This window comes from Lepisma saccharinum, chromosome 20 (genome assembly GCF_977018435.1).
Source record: "Lepisma saccharinum chromosome 20, izLepSacc3.1, whole genome shotgun sequence".
NCBI lineage: Eukaryota > Metazoa > Arthropoda > Insecta > Zygentoma > Lepismatidae > Lepisma > Lepisma saccharinum.
The window spans coordinates 9,217,790-9,227,217 of NC_139248.1; the positions used below are offsets into that span (position 1 = coordinate 9,217,790).

Below are 9,428 nucleotides of genomic sequence, written 5' to 3' on the forward strand. Positions count from 1 at the left end.
TTCATAACTGACTCAGACAATTGTTGTTAGTGTAATAGAATCATTATACAGTTCTATTCCTGGGGAGGTGCAGTATGTTTTCATATTATGTGACTTAATAGTCTAAGATCTTATTCTACTTCCAGCCCCACTACAACTTATAGACATAATAGCAATAGTAATTATTAAAATTATCTCAAGGTCAATATAATAATTATTGTTATTACTGCTGTTCTTAAATTAAAAAATTCATTTGGATGATTGCTTAATTGGGTTTTACCTCACATTTCTGTCATTTCTGGCTAATCACGAAGATGAGGGTGAGTGCTGATATGATGTAATTAATGAAGGGGCACTCACAAAGAACACACATGCCCAGACCAGGATTTGAACCCAAGACCCCTGGCATCGTATCATGATGTGCTAACCACTCTGTCATGGAAGCTAGCATATTTCATTTGGTTGTTGATTGTTGTTGATTTGGTGTTTTAAGTCCACTTTATGCACAGTAAGGCTAATCGGGACTGGACCTACAGTTTAAAGTGGGATCCGAACCACTATGTACCTCCACCGGGTATCGAACCCAGGACCCCTTGATTGCAAGGCGACGACGCTACCACTGCGCCATCAAGGAGGCACTATATTTCATTTGGTGTAATAAAATTTGATGTTTAAATAAATAACAGTAGTAGTATTCATAAGAATACTAAAAATAGTAGCATGTATGCTGTATTACAATGGTGAAGAAAAAATTGGTTTCATACTGGATTTCCAGATTTATGTCAAATAAATTGTTTCTCTCATCCTATTCCCATTGTTTTATTATATATATATATTATATTTATATTTCTGCTACTTTACATCACTCCTGCTAATTTTGACTAATCGCGATGATGTGGATGAGTGATGATAGATGGAATTGATGAAAGGTCGCTCACGACGAACACCCATGCCCAGGACAGGCAGGGGGGATTTGGTACTAAGTTATCCTAGGCTATAGCCTAGGGGCTCCACAAAAATGAGACCCTGAAGGGATAGAAGCGACGAAGGCCATTAAAATTCCTTAATATTGTGATAATAGCAAAATAAAACAACGTATCAAGTCCTTTTACTTTCTTATTTCATGAAAGAAGGAAGGAGGTTCTTGCGGTACAGTTTTAGGAGTGTGTTCTCTTGTTAAATCTAAGTGTATTGTTTTATCGAAGTTTAACCCATCCGCATACCATTTAAATGCCAACTTTTTTGCCATGAAATACCATTTAAATTTGGCCATCTCCCGTGATGGTTGCACGGCAAGACAAGATGTCAAATATTGTAAAAACTATCCACGCAATTTATGTGAAAATTTTATATTTTGAAGTGAAAGTACAGTAATAAGTATGCACATATGCAGTTTACTTGAAAAATAAATAGAAACTCACCTAATAGTTTTGATCACACATATCTGTCTATTTCCATTCCTCAACCTTTCATTTTTTTCCTGCCACAGTCACCTCTTCCTCACTTTCACTACATTCTTCACTCACTAACACAAAATGAATCGCTGTGTTGATCTCCACTTCCAAAATCCACATTTTCCTCTTTATCGCTATTGAAAACCAACTTTTCAATCGCAGAATCGTCTACAACATTCTTACGCGACATGTTTGCAAGACGTAACAAATGAAGGTTTGTTTACATGACAAATTACTGAACATAACAAGCTTGAAATGGTATGAAAAACTTAGCAGAACAAACATACACATCATAGATTCGAAAGATCATACAACCTCTGCCATCTATTGACAGAAAAAGAAACTACATGATGAAAATCGGGAACCCGTCGATTCGACGACTAGGTATGGCAAGCGAATGTCCAGACAGGCCGTCGATTCAACGACTAGGTATGCAGATGGGTTAATGAATAATTTTTAATCAGATGTGTCTATATTTTTAATTTTACAAGCGTTATTAATACAGAGCATGCAATTAGCAGAAGTGAAGTACCGCTATAACAAAACTGTTAATAATAATGATGTCGGCAGAGCCCAAAACAAAGAATAGCATAGAGGTCCAAAATTTATAAATCTGCCCCTGAAGACAGAACTCAAACTCAGGAACTTCAGTGAGGTTAGTTGTGATAAAGAGAGTGAACTGCATATCTTGAAGGCGAGATGAGAAATTATACAGTTTTAGAGAAAGATGAAAATATCTCCTCCAATTTACTTACAATGGTCCATTAAATCTAATACTGCTTTATCTAATATTGTATCATTTGAAAACTTGTAAAAATTGAAAAGTAAAACAAAGTGAGTCATATTATGCAATGGTGGAGAAAGGAGAAAAATGCCTCAAGGAGCATAACTGGCTTGTTTTTGTAAATTGAACAATAGCTCTGTTGGTTGTACTTTGAAGTCTGTTTTAACCTTTAGTGGACGGATGGGAAGTGGTTTTCACACCACCTATATACCCGTTGAGGATGACTGGGAAGAAGTTTCCCCAGCACCACATTGTTAGCAATTAACTCACCATTCCTTGAAAACAACGCATGATGTTTTAGTTCTGTCTGTTTAGACCCAATCAAAATGTTATTTTAGTGTGCATACAAACTGTTTTTACTAATAAAAAAACCAAAAGTAAGTCAAGTTTTCTAATTACGTGAGCCATACATTGGGATCAAATATCTCCATTATTTGTGTGGAATCAATTTTATATTACGTAAAACATCGGAATCTGTCAATTAAACAAAAATTGAACATATTTCTCGAAGGGGATACAGTGGGTTAACAGCCCCCGAGTTCTGTTCTTAAGGTGCAGCTGGTGATAAAACTAACACCAAATTTCAATTGATACATAGGCCTCAAGTTCAGTATTTTAATCATGTTAACTCTAGTTGTGGGAAAAGAGTAGATGGCTCTGGCTTTGTAAATAATGGCCAACATCTGTCAAACAATTTGGCTTAAGGAAAGATACATAATGGAAGAAACGATAACTCTGCCAACAATGGTGAGTAAGTATATACATATGTATTTTGCAAATTCAAGCATCTACATTGTAAAGATTGAAATACAACACATGGATTATGTTCTATTTAGTATTGTAGCACACTGCGGTGTAATATGACAGATGATTGCAAGATTAACTATGGTCTAAAAAGAATGTTGCTTCAATTCAAAAGAGAATGGTTATTAACAGAAAACTGGAGGTGTTTATATGAAAGCAATGGCAGATGTAGAATCTTTTCTCCATTTTAAATATGTAGCATGCAACTGAAACTTATTTGAAATAACTAGCTCAACTTCCTGAGAAAACACTGTACATTGTTTTTAACACAGGATGAGCTAAAAATGTTGGTAACATTATCGTATGGGTAAAATGGATTCCTTCAAATTTCCTTCAAATTTACAGAAGAAAGTACTTACGGAAATCATTTTCTTGAGCGTTTTGGAAGTTCCTGAATGTAGATTTGATCCATTTTAATGTGAATGCGTTTTGTTTTCTGCGAAAATCTCTGTCGACACGCTGTTTCTGCTCCCGCCATTTGCTTTTTGGATGAGAGTGCAATGTTCCGTGTGTTAAGACGATGCAACCCCGTAGCCAGTGTTTCAGCCTCGCCGTGTTTTCACTAGAACCACCTGTCGAGTTCGGAACAAGCCATTTTTCCAGAATGGGTGTCACTTATCGCACAACATTGTAGCAACATTGTGTTCGGACGTCACAGGAGAGAGCTGTTTTTACAATTTTTCTTTGTATTTATGCTAATGGAACCTAACCTAACAGGCCTAACCTAACCACGTAGGCATTGACGTCAATATTCAAGGTTGCAAGATTGTTGTGCGTAAAGGAAGACCATTAACGAATTACGAAAGAAAGATGGTTCCGACCCGAATGGGTGTCACTTATCGCACAACACTGTAGCAACATTGTGTTCTGACGTCACAGGAAAGATCTTTTTCATGTTAGGCAATACAAGCTAACGCGTCTCTTAGCGAAAATAATAATTTTTCTTTGTATCTATGCTAATGGAACCTAACCCAACAGGCCTAACCTAACCACGTAGGCATTCCTCGTCTGACGTCAATATTCAAGGTTGCAAGATGGTTGTGCGTAAAGGAAGAGCATTAACAAATTTCGAAAGGAAGATGGTTCCGACCCGAATGGGTGTCACTTATCGCACAACACTCTAGCAACATTGTGTTCTGACGTCACAGGAGAGACCTTTTTCATGTTAGGCAATACAAAGGTAACGCGTCTCTTAGCGAAAATATTATTTTTTCTTTGTATTTATGCTAATGGAACCTAACCTAACCACATAGGCATTCCTCGTCTGACGTCAATATTCAAGGTTGCAAGAGTGTTGTGCGTAAAGGAAGAGCATTAACGAATTGCGAAAGAAAGATGGTTCCGAATTGCTGTGTATGGACAATGAACGTGGCAAATCGCAAGGTTATTTTACAAGTTCTACACGTAAATGCGACGTATTAGCATAATTTCAAATAGGGGCACGAAAGTAGATATTTTCCGGTGAACGAGGTTGCACCACTGCATAAATCGACAAAACACTCTCAGAACGCCCCCTAAACCTGTATGCTATGACGGCCATAATGTGTTACAGATTCGAAACAGCAAGTAATAGTAAGTACTCGTAAATAGAGAAAATAAACATTATCTTAGTTAGAAATGCATTATTTCGCCTTAAGAAATGTTCCGCAACACGTTAGCAATGTAAAGAAGTCCGAAATATATGATTCGTAGGTGTTTCACCCATACGATAATAGTATCAAAATGTTATTTTTAAAACTTAACTATAACTTATAAAGATAGTGCAAAAGGGCCTAAAACTATTTTGGTTGCAGAATACATCCCTCCACCACGTATGTCCCTCCACCCTCGGATTTCATGAAATTCCGCGCGATTTACTACAAAAGAGGGGTTGCATCGTACTAATACACATCAATAGAAGAAGTAGAAAATACTTAGGTGCAGCTTAACGTTGGTAAAAGTTTTTATTTTAATTGCCCTAGTTTAATTTCTTCTCGACTTCATTTAAGTAGGTCTATGCATCCCAAAGTGTGTGTTGTGTGTGTGATTTGCCATCACGCCAGATTAACATTAGTCTTAGCTTTCATTCACTTTAACATACATAATGGAGATTTTTAACTGTCTCAATACTCACTACTTTCTACTTAATTTTGTTTGAAGTGCTTGTTCTCACATGAAACCATTAATGTGAAACGGCTTTGTTTACAGACGGACAGAAATGTATTGTTACTAAAAATTACCACTCATATTTATTACATAATGTTTAGTAAATAACTATACATTAAAAATATACTTATTAACTTACCTAAACATGTTTGTACTATGAAAACCAATTTTGTTTATCCGAACAAAGACTAACTTCCAGTGCCAGCTAAACTTTTTCCTCACAGTCACATCAACAAACCACAACACAGAAAAAAGGAAGAAACAAGTGAAAAGCGCAACGCGTCCAATTCGCAAAGCGTGTTCATTTCGTTTCGAAATATACATTTATTTACGTATTTCTTTTATGGACATTTCCAGTAGACCAGAAACCCACTTTAAATATAAATGCACTGAATGCAAGATATATATACAGTTCGAGGCCTCGATGCAGCAGGGGCGAAGGGGGGACACTTTACCCCTGGAAAACGAGAGATGAAAATTTTTATTTTGTTCATTGTGTTTTTACATTGGAAAATAAAATAAATGTTATTCCCTTTCCGAATATTTCAAAATATAGCACTGCCACAATTATGAGCTAATCGAAAAGTGTCGTTAACCATCCCCCGGAAAAAGTTTGTCCCTTCCGAAAAAAAAAGTCTGGCTACACCCATGACGCACACATCTGTAGCTGGCAAAGAAAATCAAATTTGTTGTTGTTGTTGTTGTTGGTGTTGAGTTGGTGTTTTAAGTCCACTTTATGCACATTAAGGCTAATCGGGACTGGACCTACAGTTTAAAGTGGGATCCGAACCACTTGTGCCTCCACCGGGTATCGAACCCGGGACTCCTTGATTACAAGGCGACGACGCTACCACTGCGCCAAAAATCAAATTTGTAGCTGTAACATTGCTGTATTTTAAAAATTGTACCTGTTGCATCGCCAGAATTTTTTGTAGCTGTACCAAACGGTAGTGACATTGACATCATTCCGCTCACAAATCGTCTCGTTTCGTTTCGTTCGGACCAGGCTCGTAGCTAGAGGGGGGGGGGCAACTGCCCCCTGAGAGCCTGCTTTGCCCCATGTAAAAATACAGAATCATTTCTACCTGGAATTCTCACTAATCTTTACAATTATATCCTATAATACTCTAGCAACATAACAAACGTTTATTGATTTTGTGATTTATGAAGGTGTGTGGGATTTCGTATAATGTCGGATCAGGATTGGGGGGGGGGGGATTCTCTTCCAGATTCAAACTTCGGGAAATGATTTTACAATTTTCAGTATCTAGAACAGTTGTGACATTTTGAGTAGTCTTGTATTAAAGATTCCTAATGTACTTGGATATTTTTCTTGGATGTGTTGCTATGAAGTTTGAACTGCATATCTTTTTGTTTCCCAAGTCTACCTTTTGGTAATAGCGATTCATGTGAGAGAGAGAGGAGGTGGATATTTGATTTTTGTTTCTTAGCGTTGCATTTCTGCCACATCTAGCTAATAGTGAAAATGAGTGATGACGTGAAATTGATGTAGAGACACTCGCAAACAGTGCTGGAATCACAGGCAGGCAGGGGCATCCCCCCCCAATCTAGGGGGGCACACATTGAAGTAAAGGAACATGACTAGCAGAATCTAAGAATAGTAGGGCAAATGGATACTCAAGATGGAATTAGTTTTCAAGTGTTTCCTGCATTTTTCTTCCAGACGGCTAAGGGCACTTGCAGGGGGCACAGAGGTGCAATTGCCCCATCGATTTCAAATTTTATAGAAATAAAAATACATTTCGTAAAATTTTCTTGCTCACTTCGCTCGCAAGCGCAATCTCTGCTATTCATATAGTCCAAGTTCAGAGCCATAGCTAGGGGGCGGCGAGAGTCAGCTCTGGGAGCCAAAACGATCTAAATGAAAAAAAAAATGAAAAAAAAATGTCAAGGAGAATGCCATGGCGACCTGTGATTTTTTTTTGCGCCCTAATAAATCAATATTGTTTTCAGTTTGCAAATATTTGGTTCTAAAGACCTGCTTAAATGCATGAACAATTATTTTGTGAAAAGGAGCGTGCACATTTGAGAGACAATTTGTCAAATGAATTGATCGTGTAATGTATTTAAATTTTTATATATTTATATATATATATATATATATATATATATATATATAAATTAAAGAAACTTTGAATACGTACACAATTTAGCGTTAACATTTTGCATATGTATTTTCTTATTTTATGTCGCTCATATGTACAAAAAAAATAATGTTCGTCATGCATATTCTGTCTTTCCATTATTAGCTAATATGAAATTGAACGTGTTGGAAAAATATTTCAAATTATTTGATCAAACACAAATGCTTTAGCACCGACTTCTACCCCCTTTTGCATGATTTACGACGATAATAACATCTTGTAATGCTACTATTATTACTACTACTACCACCGCTATATAATATTATTATTAGCACGTTTGTCCTGGTACTTGACCCTCCTTTCCAGATAAGCATTTCTCCTCTGCTCACAAAGAACACTCATGCCCAGACTCGAACCTGGAACCCCTGGCTTCGTAGTGTGTTATGTAACCATCCCACCATGTAGGACGGCTAGTGAAAGATGTAGGACAGCTCACTGGCTCAAATTATTATCAAACACGATGAAAATGTTATAGTGTTTCACATTTATTATTTCGGTTGGAAAGCGATAAAATTTGTAGTTTGATACGGGTTACACTAAGCATCTTATGGAGTGTAAATATCAAATCTTATGAATCATTTCTCTATGCAAACGCATCAAATATGATAAGCAACATAGGTGTGTGTTATGATATCCATTTTATAAAGGAAAAGTTAAGTTTTAACCCTGGCTGTTTGCATGATATCGTTTCCATAGCATGTTATATATTGCTCTCAGAATTTTAAACGGCAGTAAAAATAAATGACATTTGCAACTGCAAAGCTTACAATGGGATTGCATACATTAAGGACAGAAGATGCCATATTTCGATTGCTTGTAACATCGAAAGAAGAATTAGACGAGCAAATAGTGACTGAAAAAAGTTGCTTGACTTGATGTCCTGTACACACTGTAAAAGCTGTCGGTGTTATCAGGTGGCACCTTATGAATATAGGTTCAAGAAAATGACAAGTAGAAAGAAGCTGTAGTGAAATAAATACGATTTAAAATCTCTCAAATTATATTCTATTTATTTTCTCATATTTATAATATTACATTGTGTCTCTAGCAGACGTTGTCTGTTGAAGTACCTCAGGCACAACCTTAATTTTTTGACAAATAATTATGTCAACTTTCTGCTGTTGAGTGGATTCTCCTAATTTTATTCATATATCTTAAGCCATTGTGTGACTGGCAGAAATCAGTATCAGCATAAAAAAAAACCTGATATTTGGGGTTTGTACTCTTCTGCTCAAAAAGGGGTGGCGATAAGAGGCCCAGAGACCTCCTGCCGCGGAAATGTGGTAAGGCAAAGGAAGCCCCTTGTATCGTTCGGTTTCGTGCCATAGTCATTATAAGGAAGGTATTTTTCATAATGCAAAGAGGATACAACATTTCCCTCTATAAAACTTGATATGAAATATTAATGATGACACTGTAGCCTAATCCAAGAAGTCATTGATCAATCAAGGGATTCCTATTTGTTTGTCGGATGTCAACACATGTATTTCAACAACACAATATTTTGCAAAATGGTTAACGTAATCAGTAGGCAAAGATTGTCTGAAGTGATGCAGGAGTCTTTCATTTGAAGCAAATAGAATCCGTGGTGGAGTAAGGGACCCATATTTTAATGTTCTAGCAAGTAGGCTTACAAAAAATGTATTACAAATTTTTACACGATTCATCAAACTGTAGATAATATGTAACCATTATTATTTAATTAATTCGATTTTTCTTGCATAACACAACACGATGGTGTTCATGGATTCTCGGTAGATTCCTTTGTGCGTAAAAATCTTGCATACTGGAAACTAGAGGGAAACATTATGAAGCACGATTTATAAAGGACTTCCTTAATCAGTTCTGCAGAGAAGCCCAAAGCTGTTGGTACATATTAATGGTCTATTAACATTATTGACCTATAAATATAAAGTAGATACAGTCCCGATTAGCCTATTTATGTTAAACTTTATTTTTGTATTCTTTGGTAGTTCGGAAAGGTCATTATCGAAATATTGTTATTTGATGTTGCTCAAACTTTTTTTGTTCGTTGGAGTTTCAAGATATCATCCTTTTCCTGTTACTTATCACTTTTGGAGGAAAGGGGGGGGGGGG

General features: G+C 36.5%; 1 protein-coding gene across 1 annotated transcript in view; it reads right to left on the minus strand.

Annotated features, from left to right (window-relative positions):
* LOC146003705 (uncharacterized) overlaps positions 1-5,390 on the minus strand; it is a 37,643-nt gene extending 32,253 nt beyond the window's left edge. Inside the window, exon 1 of the mRNA XM_083142087.1 lies at positions 5,306-5,390. The gene's annotated coding sequence lies outside the window, so the exon portion shown is untranslated. The remainder of the gene's footprint in view (positions 1-5,305) is intronic.
* Between the last annotated feature and the right edge of the window lie 4,038 nt (positions 5,391-9,428).